Below are 14,411 nucleotides of genomic sequence, written 5' to 3' on the forward strand. Positions count from 1 at the left end.
AGGCTAAGTATTTGCGCACGCACCCCAGCAACAACACCCAAAGGCCCACCACAAAGGAAACTCCACACAAGGTTATATAAAAAATAGCCTTTGTATTACACCAAAACACATTAGATAAAACACACTTTACAATGTGCCAGAGGCACGGGCAGAATTTACAAGGGATTATTTACAAGACAGGGCCACCTGGACCACTGTCAGGAATCAGCACTTTTAGAAGTAACAATACAATACTTGTAGGCCTAGAACTTAGAACATAGCCTATCAGACAGTACCTTCCGTCCTGGTTGCACGGGATAATGCGAGTGACCTCCTTAGTAAGCTTGAGCGGGCGACCCAGCGAAGCGGCGCGGCTCAGGGGAGAGCGGCGCTGCTCGAGGCTTGGACGGGCTGCCGGCACGGTACAAGCGTTTCTCTGGGGCGACCAATGTGTGCGGCTCAGAAGAGGAGGGGGAGGCAGGATGCGGGCGACCCAGCGAAGCGGCGCGGCTCAGGGGAGAGCGGCGCTGCTCGAGGCTTGGACGGGCTGCCGGCACGAGCTGCCGAGGGGAACGAGCGAGGCACACTTCAGCGAGGCCCCAGGGGCCCAGGGAGATCAGACAAGTCCCATCAATTTGGCAGGGAAGGCACCATAGAGTCCACTGGTCCTGGGACTCTGGTCAGGGGGCAAGCTTAGTATCAAGCCCTTGGGATCACTTATAACAGAAGATCACTGTAACACAAAATAGGACATAAAGCACAAAACCAGTACCCACTGGTAACTGGTAAGTCCCCCCTACGCAATCCTAACCACCCTAGGAACTGGTCACGCAGGGAACCAGGACCTTACTAGCACCACCTGCACTAGCAAGAACAACCACCTCAGTATCACAATACACATAGGGGCATAGACCTGGGGACAAAACACATGATGCAGAACCTACATTCAGCGGTGTAAGGAACACATGACGCATCAACACACGTTCAGCGGTGTAAGGAACAGGGCACATAATGTATCAACAACACATTCAGAGGTGCAGAACACAGGGTGCGCAAAACATACTACACATTGTACATTTCCTAACACCCAAGAGCAATAGGACACAGATCACAACAGCATCTAAGCCTCAGTTAGCGCATAAATCACCTTTAGCGCAGAAATCACAGTAACATGAACTTACATCAAAGTCCAGGGTCCAGGTTGCGCCACTGCGCCAAGACCTAAACGTAGCAGCTGCCCACTACTTGCTGGGCAGCTGAGGGACAGGACAGGGGGCCTAAACGCTGCAGGTGGCACTAAGTGCTGCGCAGCCGGGGAAAGGCCAGGGATGAAGGAGTGCGTCTCACTCCTAAGTCCATAGAACACATGTCCCTAGGGAAAGAAAGACCTACACGGTGCAGCTGCCCACTAATTGCTGGGCAGCTGGAAACAGAACTGCGACAGGGGCCCTCACTGGCCCCTCAGGACAAGGACTGCGCCCAACTGAGCCCTCTGGCTCTACAAACAAATATGCCCCGGGTGGGAGCCATCTAGGCTCAAGAAACACTACTGCCCAGCGTGGGGGCCCTCAGGCTTGGCAGTACATACCATGTCCCAACACGTTGGAGCCCCGGGGCTCAACACGGCTCCTCGGGCCCTTTAATTGGATACTGTGCCCTGGGGAATCATTAGGAAACGTTGGGGCGGCCCTCTACCATCCGGGGCCGCCCTGAAGGCACCTCTCACTTTGTGGGGCGCACGGACCCCGAAGAAAACGTTATGCCCCCACCGAGCCCTCTAGGCTCAAAGAACAACTACTGGGGGCCGTTGGAGCGGCCCTCTGCCAAGCGGGGCCGCTCAGCGTTGCGAGGGAGATCCCTCGCGCACTCTCGCCACCCCCCGCCCCCCCCCGGGGCAGCTCTACTCACCGGCTGCTCTCCGGAGGCGGCGGGGGACACCATCTTCTTGCAGCAGTCTGCCGGGGCCCTCCCTCGCTCACGGGGGCCTCGGCGGGTGTCAGCAGGGCAGCAGGCGGGGCTCTCTCACCTCATGAGAGCCCCGCTTTCTTGACACACGGGTCTTCACCCGGTCCCCCATCTCGGGACCGGGACTCAGCTCCAGGCTCAGTCTCCCTGGCGGCGCTGGCCAATCCCAGCGCGGCGGCGGGCGGGACTTCCTCCGGCAAACCGGAAGTCCCGCCCCGCATCAGGCACAGTAGTGCCTGGCTTCCTGTTTTGCGGCGCTCGGGCCGTGGCGGTGAATCTCGGGGGCATTTCAGAGGGGTGGCACCCTCGAGATTAAAAATAAACAGCTAGGTGGGCACTCGCTCGCTTTAAGTAATAAACGGGCAAATAACGCCGGGTGGGCACCGGCTGAGATCAATAGCGCGTCCAAGCGCCCAAAGGCAAATAAAGCGCTCGCCCAGCGCTAGGCACACCGAATACCGCTCTCCTGCACCAGGGGTCAATGGAAAGCGCTCCCAAGCGCTAGGAAGGAAAATACAGCGCTCCCAGCGCTATGAAGGCACAAAAAGCCACAAAGTCCTTCAGGAGGTGGTCATCAGAAGTCCAGGGGCTGGGCAGGGCTCAGGGAGGCAAGCCATCCCTGAGCCCAAGCAGCAGCACGCCCCTGGCAAGATTCAAGCAGCAAACAAGAACATTTTCATGGGGTCACAGCCCCTCTTTTATACACCTTTTCCCTTTGTCTTTAGGTACAGGGTGGGGGCAGAACCAGTCGCAGCTGGTCTGGGAGTAGTGTTGATGGCCCAACCACCCATTCTATTCACAGGCAGGGCTAGGGTCATCAGTCACACCACAGGGGGGCGGAGCCAGCATTGTGTGGGGAAAACCCAGCCCATCCAGGACACAGGTACACTCCTCCCACACATCACTCATGCTAATCTCTCCATTCACCACCGGGGCAGACCCACACAGACTTCCTGGAGCCTGGCATCCCAGCCAGCTCCAGCCAATCACACGCCAGGCATATTTTACACTAATATGCCAACTCCTAGAAGTGGCGCTTCCGCACAAGACACATACACGCCGCACATACCGTTGCGCAGCATTCACTCTCACGAGTTCGCACATACCAAACTTAAGCATGCACGCCTCACGCATCAGGAACTACCAGGGACACAGACATTCCCCATGCATTCCTATGGGAGGGCAGGCCAGTCTCACTCCACGCACTCAGGGAGCGCACGCACTTTACACTGCGCCACAGTGTCAAGGTGCGCAAAGACCAGAAATCACTACACTTCAAGGCAAAAAGTTCAGGGGTGAACCTGCCAGAAGGCCCAAGTCCAACAATGGTGGTATTGGTGGTGGTGGTATTGGTGGTGGTAGTATTGGGGGTATTGGTATTGGTGGTTGTGGTATTGATATTGGTGGTGGTGATATTGGTGGTGGTGTTAGTGGCAGTGGTATTGGTGGAGGTGGTGTTAGTATTGATGATGGTATTGGGGGAGTTATTGGTGGCAGTGGTGGTATTGGTGGTGAAGGTGGTATTGGTGGTGGTGGTGGTATTGTTGGAGGTGGTATTGGTGGGGGTGGTATTGGTGGTGGTATTGGTAGTCATGGTGGTATTGGTATTGGAGGTGGTGGTTATGGTGGTGGTGTTATTGGTGGTAGTATTGATTGTTTTGGTGGTATTGGTGGTATTGGTGGTGGTGGTTTTGGTTGTAGTGGTATTAGTGGTGGTATCAGTATTGGCGATGGTTTTATTGGTAGTGGTATTGTTGTTGGTGGTTGTATTGGTAGTGGTGGCACTGTTGGTGGTGGTATTGGTGGTAGTATTGGTGGTGGTGGTATTGGTGGAGGTGCAATTGGTTGTGGTGGTATCGGTGGTGATTGTGGTATTGGTGGTGGTGAAGGTATTGGTGGTGGTGATATAGGTAGTGGTGTTGGTGGTGGTGGTAATGGTGGTGTCATTGGTGGTTGTGGTGGTAATCTTGGTGGTGCTGGTGTTCATGTTGGTGGTGGTAATAAGGGTGGTGATCGTATTGATGGTGTTGGTATTAGTGGTGGTAGGGGTGGTGGTGGTATTGGTGATGGTGGTATTGGTGGTGGTGCTATTGGAGGAAGTATTGGTACTGGTGGTGGTGGAAATGGTGTTGGTGGTGGATGTATAGGTATTGGTGGTGGTGGTATTGGTGGTGGTAGTATTGGTATTGGTGGTATTGGGGTAATAGTGGCATTGGTGGTGGTATTGCTGGTGGAGGTGGTGGTAGAGGTGGTGGTGATATTGGTGTTGGTGTTGGTATTGGTGGTATTAGTGGTATTGTATTGGTGATGGTGATATTGGTGGCGTGGTGATATTGGTGGTGGTGGTATTTGTGGCTGTATTGGTAGTGGTATTGTTGCTGGTATTGGTGGGGGCATTGGTGGTGGTGGTATTGGTGAAATTGGTGGTATTTGTGGTATTGTTGGTGATATTGGTGTTGGTGGTATTGGTGGTGGTGATATTGGTGGTATTGGGATTGGTGGTATTGGGATTGATGCTGGTATTGGTGGTAGTTGTATTGGTGGTGTGGTATTGGTTGTAGTGGTATTTGTGATGATGGTGTTATTGGTGGTGGTGGTAGAGGTATTGGTGTAATTGGTGATGGTATTGGTGGTGATGGTGGTATTGGTGGTAATGATGGAGGTATTGGTATTGGTGGTGGTGATTATGGTGGTGGTGGTAGAATTCATTGTTTTGGTGGTGGTAGTATTGGTGGTGCTGGTGGTATTGGTGTTGGTGGTTTTGGTGGTGGTATTGATGTTAGTGGTATTAGTGGTGGTATTAGTATTGGTGATGTTTTTATTGGTGGTGGCATTGATGGTGGTATTGTTGTTGGTGGTTGCATTGGTGGTGGTGGCACTGTTGGTGGTGGTATTGGTTGTAGTATTGGTGGTGGTATTGGTGGATGTGCTATTAGTTGTGGTATTGATGGTGATTGTGGTATTGGTGGTGGTGATGGTATTGGTGGTGGTGATATAAGTGGTGGTATTGGTGATGGTGGTGGTATTAGTGGTGTTATTGGTGGTGGTGGTAATCGTGGTGGTGCTGGTGTTCATGTTGGTAGTATTGGTGGTGGTAATAAGGGTGGTGGTCATATTGGTGGTGTTAGTATTAGTTGTGGTAGTAGTGGGGGTGGTATTGGTGGTGGTGGTATTGGTGGTAATATTGGTGGTTGTGATATTGGAGGTAGTATTGGTACTGGTGGTGGTGGAGATGGTATTGGTGGTGGTGGTATTGGTATTGGTGGTGGTGGTATTGGTGGTGGTAGTATTGGCATTGGTGGTATTGCTGGTGGTGGTGGTATAGGTGATGGTATTGGTGGTTTTGGTGGTGGTATTGGTGGCATTGCATTGGTGGTGGTGGTATTGGCGGCGGTATTGGTGGTGGTGGTATTGGTGGTGGTGGTGGTATTGGTTCTGGTGATGGTATTGTTGATGCTGATATTAGTGGTGTCAATATTGGTGGTGGTGGTATTGGTGGTAGTGGTATTAGTGGTGGTATCAGTATTGGTGATGGTTTTATAGGTGGTGGTATTGTTTGTGGTATTGTTGTTGGTGGCACTGTTGGTGGTGGTATTGGCGGTAGTATTGGTGGTGGTGGAATTAGTGGTAGTGGTATTAGTGGTGGTATCAGTATTGGTGATGGTTTTATTGGTGGTGGTATTGTTCGTGGTATTGTTGTTAGTGGTACTGTTGGTGGTGGTATTGGCAGTAGTATTGGTGGTGGTGGTATTGTTGGAGGTGTTATTGGTTGTGGTGTATCGGTGGTGATTGTGGTATTGGTAGTGGTGATGGTATTGGTGGTGGTGATATAGGTGGTGGTGTTGGTGGTTGTGGTAATGGTGGTGTTATTGGTGGTTGTGGTGGTAATCTTGGTGGTGCTGGTGTTCGTGTTGGTGGTATTGGTGTGGTAATAAGGGTGGTGTTGGTATTAGTGGTGGTATTGGTGATGGTGGTATTGGTGGTGGTATTGGTGGTAATATTGGTGGTGCTGCTATTGGAGGAAGAATTGGTACTGGTGGTGGTGGAGATGGTATTGGTGATGGTGGTATTGGTATTGGTGGTAGTGGTATTGGTGGTGGTAGTATTGGTATTGGTGGAATTGGTGGTGATAGAGGCATTGGTGGTGGTATTGCTGGTGGTGGTAGTATAGGTGGTGGTGATATTGGTGGTGGTGTTAGTATTGGTGGTATTAATGGTGGTATTGGTGCTGGTGGTATTGGTGGTGGGTGTATTAGTAGTGGTATTGGTGATGGTGGTATTGGTATTGGTGGTATTGTTATTGGTGATGGTGGTGGTGGTGGTATTGGTGGTGGTATTTGTGGTTGTATTGGTGGTGTTATTGTTGCTGGTATTGGTGGGGGCATTGGTGGTTGTGGTGTTGGTGGTGGTATTGGTGGTGGTGGTATTGATATTGGTGAAATTGGTGGTATTCATGGTATTGTTGGTGGTATTGGTGTTGGTGGTATTGGGATTGGTGCTGGTATTGGTGGTAGTATTGGTGGTAGTTGTATTGGTGGTGGTATTGGTTGTAGTGGTATTTTTGATGATGGTGTTATTGGTGTTGGTGGTAGAGGTATTGGTGGTATTGGTAGGATTGGTAGTGGTGGTAGTGCTGGTGGTATTGGTATTGGTGGTGGTGGTTATGGTGGTGGTGGTATTGGTGGTAGTATTGTTTGTTGTGATAGTGGTGGTATTGGTGGGGCTGGTGGTATTGGTGTTGGTGGTTTTGGTGGTGGTGGTGATATTGGTGGTGATGGTATTGGTGTTAATGGTATCAGTGGTGGTATTAGTAATAGTGATGGTTTTTTTGGTGGTGGTATTGTTGGTGGTATTGTTGTTGGTGGTTGTATTGGTGGTGGTGGCACTGTTGGTGGTGGTATTGGCAGTAGTATTGGTGGTGGTGCTGTTGGTTGTGGTGGTATCGGTGGTGATTGTGGTATTGGTGGTGGTGATGTTATTGGTGGTGGTGATATCAGTGGTGGTATTGGTGGTGGTGGTGGTAATGGTGGTGTTATTGGTGGTGGTGGTAATCGTGGTGGTGCTGGTGTTCGTGTTGGTATTAATGGTGGTGGTTATAAGGGTGGTGGTTGTATTGGTTGTGGTGGTACTGGTGCTGGTGGTATTGATGATGGTATTGATTTTGGTATTGGTAGTTTTGGTGGTGGTATTGGTGGCATTGTATTGGTGGTGGTGGTATTGGCGGTAGTATTGGTATTGGTGGTGGTATTGGTTCTGGTGATGGTATTGTTGATGCTGATATTGGTGGTGCCAATATTGGTGGTGGTGGTTGTATTGGTGGTGGTGGTCGTATTGGTGGTGGTGGTGGTATTGGTTCTGGTGGTATTGTTGTTGGTTTTTGTATTGATATTGGTATTGGTGGTGGTATTGGTGATGGTGATATTGGTGTTGGTGTTGGTGGTATTAATGGTGGTATTGGTGCTGGTGGTGTTGGTGGTGGGTGTATTGGTAGTGGTATTGGTGGTGGTGGTATTGGTATTGGTGGTATCAGTGGTATTGTTATTGGTGATGGTGATATTGGTGGTGTTGGTGGTATTGGTGGTGTTGGTAATTGTGTTTGTATTGGTGGTGTTATTGTTGCTGGTATTGGTGGGGCATTGGTGGTGGTGGTGTTGGTGGTGGTATTGGTAGTGGTGGTAGTGCTGGTGGTATTGGTATTGGTGGTGGTGGTTATGGTGGTGGTGGTATTGGTGGTAGTTTACCATAGAACAAATACTGTAGGATATGAACAATGAGTATATACAATATATATGTATATATCAGTATATAAGTATATATGGGTATATATGAGTATATAAAAAGACGAAGTCTAAAGAATTCATGGAACCTACATCGGTCAGCTTACTCTATGGTGGCCATGATGTATTGATTAGATAAGGATTATGTTTTGGTTCAGCATTTAATGATGATAAGGATGGTATATATGGTTCTGATATGCACAGACATACCACGAAGAGTTGATCATGTGACATGGGTCATGTCTATGCCTTCTTTTTTGTTTTTAACAGAGCAGTGCTTCTTCCCCCTGAGCCGCAGCCAGGTGAGGTGAGGCTATGACCTCCTGATAACTAGGTAAGGAGGAATAGTCATACACTGTATGCCTGAGGTTAACTGTGATGCTATATGCACCCCATGGCAACTGTACTAAAAGATAATGTCTTGCTTTTTATTATTTTTTTCCCTTTCTTTGACATGTAACCAACATGATTTCTCTACAGTGGTTGAGAATTTGCCACACAGGAGGAGGAACCGGACACCTAGGATTCCAGGTGAAATAGTTCATTGATTTTATTGTGTTCTTACACATTCACTTTTTTGCAATAGCAATGTATTGATTGCGGTCCTGATGAAGGCAGGGGATAATAGTGTCCTTCTTTTCTGCTGAAACATGTTGACCATATAAACTATATTGGCAGATATTTGTTACAACTGCCATTTTTTTTGCACTGTTTTTAGTCTTGGGCAACTGAGCGATAATAATAAATTCAGGTTTCTCTCATTTACCCAATTTTAACTCGCTATTACTTCACTTTCTTTTACGCACTGCAATTTTTTCCATCCTTTACCCATCACTTGATACCTTCCCTTTACACCTGCTAAGTGACCCTGGGTTTCATAGTTAGATGTTGGACGTGTCCATCTAGTCCTCCTATACCTCTTCTATGACCCACTATGGGATGGTTACAAGGAAGCCCAGATGATGATTAGGGCGGTATCGGAAAATGACTGATGGGTATCCTGATCCATTAGGCATACCTGTAGAGCACTCTGTTATACACTGGTTTTGCTGGTTCATGTCGTTTTAGGTTGATTGGTTATAGATAGACCCGTGGACACTCTGTGGGTATTATGTTCATTGTTGGGGGTTGTGTCCATGCCAGGACGATAAATATGCCCTAGGACCCTTCTTTAACGGTTTGTTTTCATGTTCTTGTGCAGCAAAAGCTATGGGTCGCAAATTTCGATAACCTGCTTAAATTTGCCTGGTCCTAAAATAATATGGTTGAGCTCTCATTCTTGTACTGTGCGTATTGTCTTACGAATATACCCTCCTTACTAGTCACTCATTATTAAAATATAACTCTCTTGGAATAATGGCTGAAAATTGTGATTTGGCCTTTCACGAAAATGAGGTACAATCCATACTTTTAGACAACCAGAGTATATTGAACACCATACCTCTAGTAATTTCTAGTAATGAAGATGAGTGGGCAAAAGTTCTTGGCCTCAAAAAATCCCATTCACGTACAGCTAAACACGGGGCCATCATGGCCGGATCCCTACGGGGTAATTGTGCCCCCACAGGGCTGATAGTGACTAATACTCCCAGGCTTTTTTTGAACAATAAGGAATTTCTCAAAGATTGGTCTCTTACAGCCTGGAGGGGCACGAGGGATTGGCTTATCCTTAATAATTAAAACTGCCAAAATGGAGGCCGATACCATTCTTGTTGAAATTCAATTGTTACAATCACAAATAAAGACTACAATAACCAGAACCTTGGTTAAAAAAAAGCCAAGAGGAGACAAATAAAAACAACAAAGAATTTAAAGACTCCATTTTATTTACCAAAATAGAAAAGTTTAAAAAAGATCTGTCAAGATTCTCTGTAGAGAAAACATACCCATATACCAGTGACTCATATGTCGCACAGGAGTTCAATAGAAACGGACATAGAGGTGGGTCGACATATGGGACTTCCAGCTCTTATGATATTTCTAGTGACTCTTCTACTAAAAACAGTACATCTACAAGGGGTCGAGGTAGAGGTAACCAACAGAAATGGAGAGGTAGCAATCACAATCAATTCCCTCAATGGTGGCAACCGAACACATGGAATTATGGAGGCCCGGGCTTTCCACAACAAATGGGCCCTTTCGCCCCCCAACAATACCCAACAAATTTTAATACTCAGCCTTTTTTAGGCTTTTGCCTCGGCCGATCCAGAGGCAGGAGACGGGGGCAACAAGCACAAGTCCACTGGAGCCCTTTACCACCATCGATGGATCTGAGGAGCGGCAAAAAGAAACCCCAAGACCAACCAGGGACCAGTGCCGGGACAGCCTCGTGATGAACTTGAGCTCAAGGCCACTAACAGAGTGAGAATGCTGTCCTAAACTGAGGATTAGGATTTGTAGCCACACATATGGGTGATCCCTTCCAAACTCATATTGAGATGGCAAAATGTTTTCATAAAATTAGATTGCATTTTTTCTTCGCTAAACATACTAGAGATGAGATGGAGACAATGGATACCAACACTGGCCTCAAGAGAAAATCCACCTTCAATCCTCCAATGCAAGGAATGCCTGCAAAAGTCATAGCATTTGAGCAACCTGTCAAGAAAGATATCACCACACTGTGCCGAAGAGAAAACCATCCGTTTGTGAATCTACCCAAAATTGAACAACAGGCTCTTCGCAGTCTTATGTCGGATGAAGACTTAACAATCAAACCAGCCGACAAAGGCAGGGCTATTTTCCTACAAGATACCACCACCTATCAGGCAGAGTGTTAAAGACAATTGCAAGATAGAAGAGCGTACCGTCCTCTTACTGAAGACCCGACAGATAGAATTGGAACAACGATTATGAACATGGTAGAAGAAGCAATGGCCGAAGGTTGAATTACACCACAAGAGGCAAATTTCTTGCGTACCGAACACCCTATCATGCCATACTTCTATGTCCTGCCCAAGGTGTACAGGGTACAAAGACCACCGCCAGAACGCCCTATTATTTTGGGAATAGGTTCTATTTTAGAACCTTTGTCTACTTTTGTAGACTATTTCTTGTGTCCGATGGTTAAGGAGATGCCTACCTTTCTGCAGGACACTAAAGACATGTTACGTCTATTACCTGACATTGAATTTGACATCACGACTGATTATCTGGTGTCATTCGACGTAGAGTCGTTATACACCTCTATTCCCCAGGACGACACCCTGGAGGTGATTACCACTCTACTTACAGAGAGAAATTTGGATTCCATAACTCCAGTCCAGTTCATCAGGGCATGCGCCAGTCTTGCCATGAAAGAAAACTTTTTTCGGTTTGAGGATACGATTTATTTGCAGACGTCGGGCACCAGTATGGGGAGCGTTTTTGCTCCAAGTCCTGCGAATCTTTATGTCCGCAGCTTTGAGCAGGAGCATATTTTAACACCTATGAACCCCTACCACGACTCAATACGAGTTGGAAATGCTATATTGACGATATCTTAGTCATATGGTGACAAAACATTGACGATCTCCATCTATTTTTACAATGGCTCAATATTAGGAATGTTTTTTTGCGATTTACAGTTGAACATGATAAATACCAACTGGCTTTTCTGGATTTACTAATATCTGCCACCTCCTCGGGTCTTAAATCGGAACTGTACAGAAAACCCATGGCATGGAATTCATTGCTGTGCTATGACAGTTGTCATCCAAGGTCACAAAGGAATAATCTTCCATATGGACAGTTCCTGAGAATCCAAAGAAATTGCTCTACGAAAGAGGCATTTAAAGAACATTCGTCCACCTTAGTAGAACAGTTAAAATCAAGAAAGTACCCTAAGAGACTGGTGCGCCAAACCCTGAAACGGGCAGCTAATTACAATAGAGAAGCACTATTGGAACCAGCAATACCAAAAGAAAACACTCAAAGATTGACCTTTGTTAACACCTACAGCACAATGTCAAATGACATACAAAAAGTCATTAGAAAAGATTGGTCAATTTTAAATACAGGACAAGAGTTCATACAGCCCCCCCTTTTTGCTTTTAAACGTGGTCCTAACTTGAAAGTCCAATTTGTTCATACACGACCAAAAAAGCAAATCACAACGGCCTGTTGGCACAATGTGGGATCTACCAGCCATACAGGGGCACCATCCATGTGGGACATGAGCAGCATGCCCTCAGACACGCAAATCAGTCACCATAGACATAGGTACGAGTCGTCCATGGCAACAAAAGAAGTTTACTAACTGCAATAGTGATAAGTTAATATATATGATCACTTGCCCATGCCATTTAAGATACGTTGGCATGACGACACATAAAATCAAACTGCGTATTTCTGAACACAAGAGTGCAGTACACTGTAAGAAACAAGCGACAAAATTGACAAGCCATTTTCTGGAAGCCAAACATGGCCCAACTAAATTTGAGTGGACAGTTCTAGAACAGCCGTTCATTCCGGACCATGTGACAGATATGGAATTAGTTACTTACCTGTACACTATAGTTCTCCAGTATTATCTTTCATAGATTCACATGCTTGTATCTTCCCCGTCGTCATGATGGGAGTCTCACGGTAACAGAATGACCAAAGCAGTATCATAGAGAAGAAAAACTGCATAGAAAAGCCCATATGGACTGTAGTATTTGGTAACCAGACCTCCTCATTGTTTGGTCCAAAAGTCAGCCAATCAGCATTGCTGCCCTGCCCTCACACTCCCCAGCAGAAGCTTCCTGCCTCAGATTTGCGGCCCCAAGTGAGAGACCTGGATGAATACCGAGACAATAAGTTCTGCCTGAGAAACGGGGAGGCGGGCGGGCGCATGTGCATCTATGAAAGATAATACTGGAGAACTATAGTGTACAGGTAAGTAACTAATTCCTTCTCCAGTATTACATCTTTCATAGATTCACATGCTTGTATCAGAGTGGTAAGTAGTACCCACAAAGCCTGCAGCGTTTCCAGGATAGAACCCAGAAGGAAGTTCTGCAGCTGAAATATCGTTAGAACATGATCTGAAAATATACAGGGCAGATAAGAATATAAGAACCATGTATAACAAAATCAGATTCTACATATAAATATATATAAATATATATATACATCCACACATTGCATAGAGTATCAATAGAGCAATACAAAGTACCTTATTGAAACAGACATTTCAGAACAGCTTGTCCCACTGCCGTGTCCTCCTTCCACGCAGTGTCGAGACAGTAGTGCTTAGTAAATGAATGCACACTCTTCCAAGTCGCTGCTCTGCCGATGTCAGGTAGAGACACTCCTGCAAATAGGGCTATCGATGTCGCCATCTTTCTTGTGGAATGAGCAGTCACTCTAGAATTAAGCGGCTTTCCTGCTTTCTCATGACACTTAAGGATAGCCGATGATATCCATCTGGCGATACTCAGTCTTGACAGAGGAAGCCCTTTCCTCTGACCTTCAAATGCAATGAACAATTGTTTAGATCTGCGGAATGTTCTTGTTGTTTCGATGTAGAATTTCAAACATCTAGCGATGTCTAAAGAGTGCAGCGCTCTCTCTGCTTCAGATGATGGATTGCTGAAGAAGGTAGGCAAAATAATTGGCTCATTCAAGTGGAAAGAAGTAGGGACCTTGGGTATAAACTTAGGATTTGTCCGAAGTATAACCCTGTCCTGACGGAATTGCAGGAAAGGCTCTTCCACTGAAAAGGCTTGTATTTCGCTAACTCTCCTCGCCGAGGTTAGAGCTAGTAGCAGGGTTGTCTTCCAAGAGAGGAATTGTAAGTCTGTCTTGTGTATAGGCTCGAATGGTGGTCTCATAAGCTGCGTCAAGACTGTATTGAGGTGCCAGGGTACCGGCGGCCGTAGAACAGGTGGAAAAGCTCTAAAAAGCCCTTTAACGAACTCTTTAATCAGCCTGTGTGACCAGAGAGATGGCTCGTCTGGTGTTCTTCTAAATCGCGAAATCGCCGCCAAATGCACCTTCAGCGAGGCATGAGACAGACCTGCTTTTGATAACGACAACAGGTAGGGTAGAATACCTTCTGGGGGTAACGTCAATGGATGCAGTCCTTGACTAGTACACCAGTGACAGAAACGTGTCCATTTGGCTGTGTATGTCTTGTTGGTTGACATAGCCCTGGATTGTGAAAGTATTCGTCTGCAGTCTTGTGGAATATTCATGGCTTGAAATTCCCACTCATGAGGTTCCATACGGATAACTTTAGCGATGGTAGGTCCGGATGCAGAATTTGTCCGTTGCTCATTGATATGAGGCTCTGGAATGTCGGGAATTGCACCTTGCTGCCCTTCGACATCTGCAGCAGATCTGAAAACCATGCTTGCCTCGGCCAGGCTGGTGCTATCAGAATGAGATGATATGGTTCTGATCTCATTTTGCGAATCACTCGTGGTATTAAAGGAATTGGCGGGAACGCGTAAGCGAACATTCCCGTCCAGTCCATGTGAAACGCATCTCCCTTGGAATCCCTCTGAGGGTACCTGGACGCAAACTGAACGCATTTCGAATTGTCTCGGGTTGCGAACAAGTCGAACGTTGGTGTGCCCCATCTTTGGAATACCCTGTGCAGCTGAGTGTCGTCCAGTTCCCACTCGTGCAGTACACTTGATGTGCGACTTAGGACATCTGCTCTTGTGTTGAGGATGCCTTGTATATGTTGCACTCGAATAGAAACATTGTGATTTATCAGCCATT

The sequence above is a fragment of the Lissotriton helveticus genome, chromosome 9, assembly GCF_964261635.1.
Source record: "Lissotriton helveticus chromosome 9, aLisHel1.1, whole genome shotgun sequence".
Classification (NCBI taxonomy): domain Eukaryota; kingdom Metazoa; phylum Chordata; class Amphibia; order Caudata; family Salamandridae; genus Lissotriton; species Lissotriton helveticus.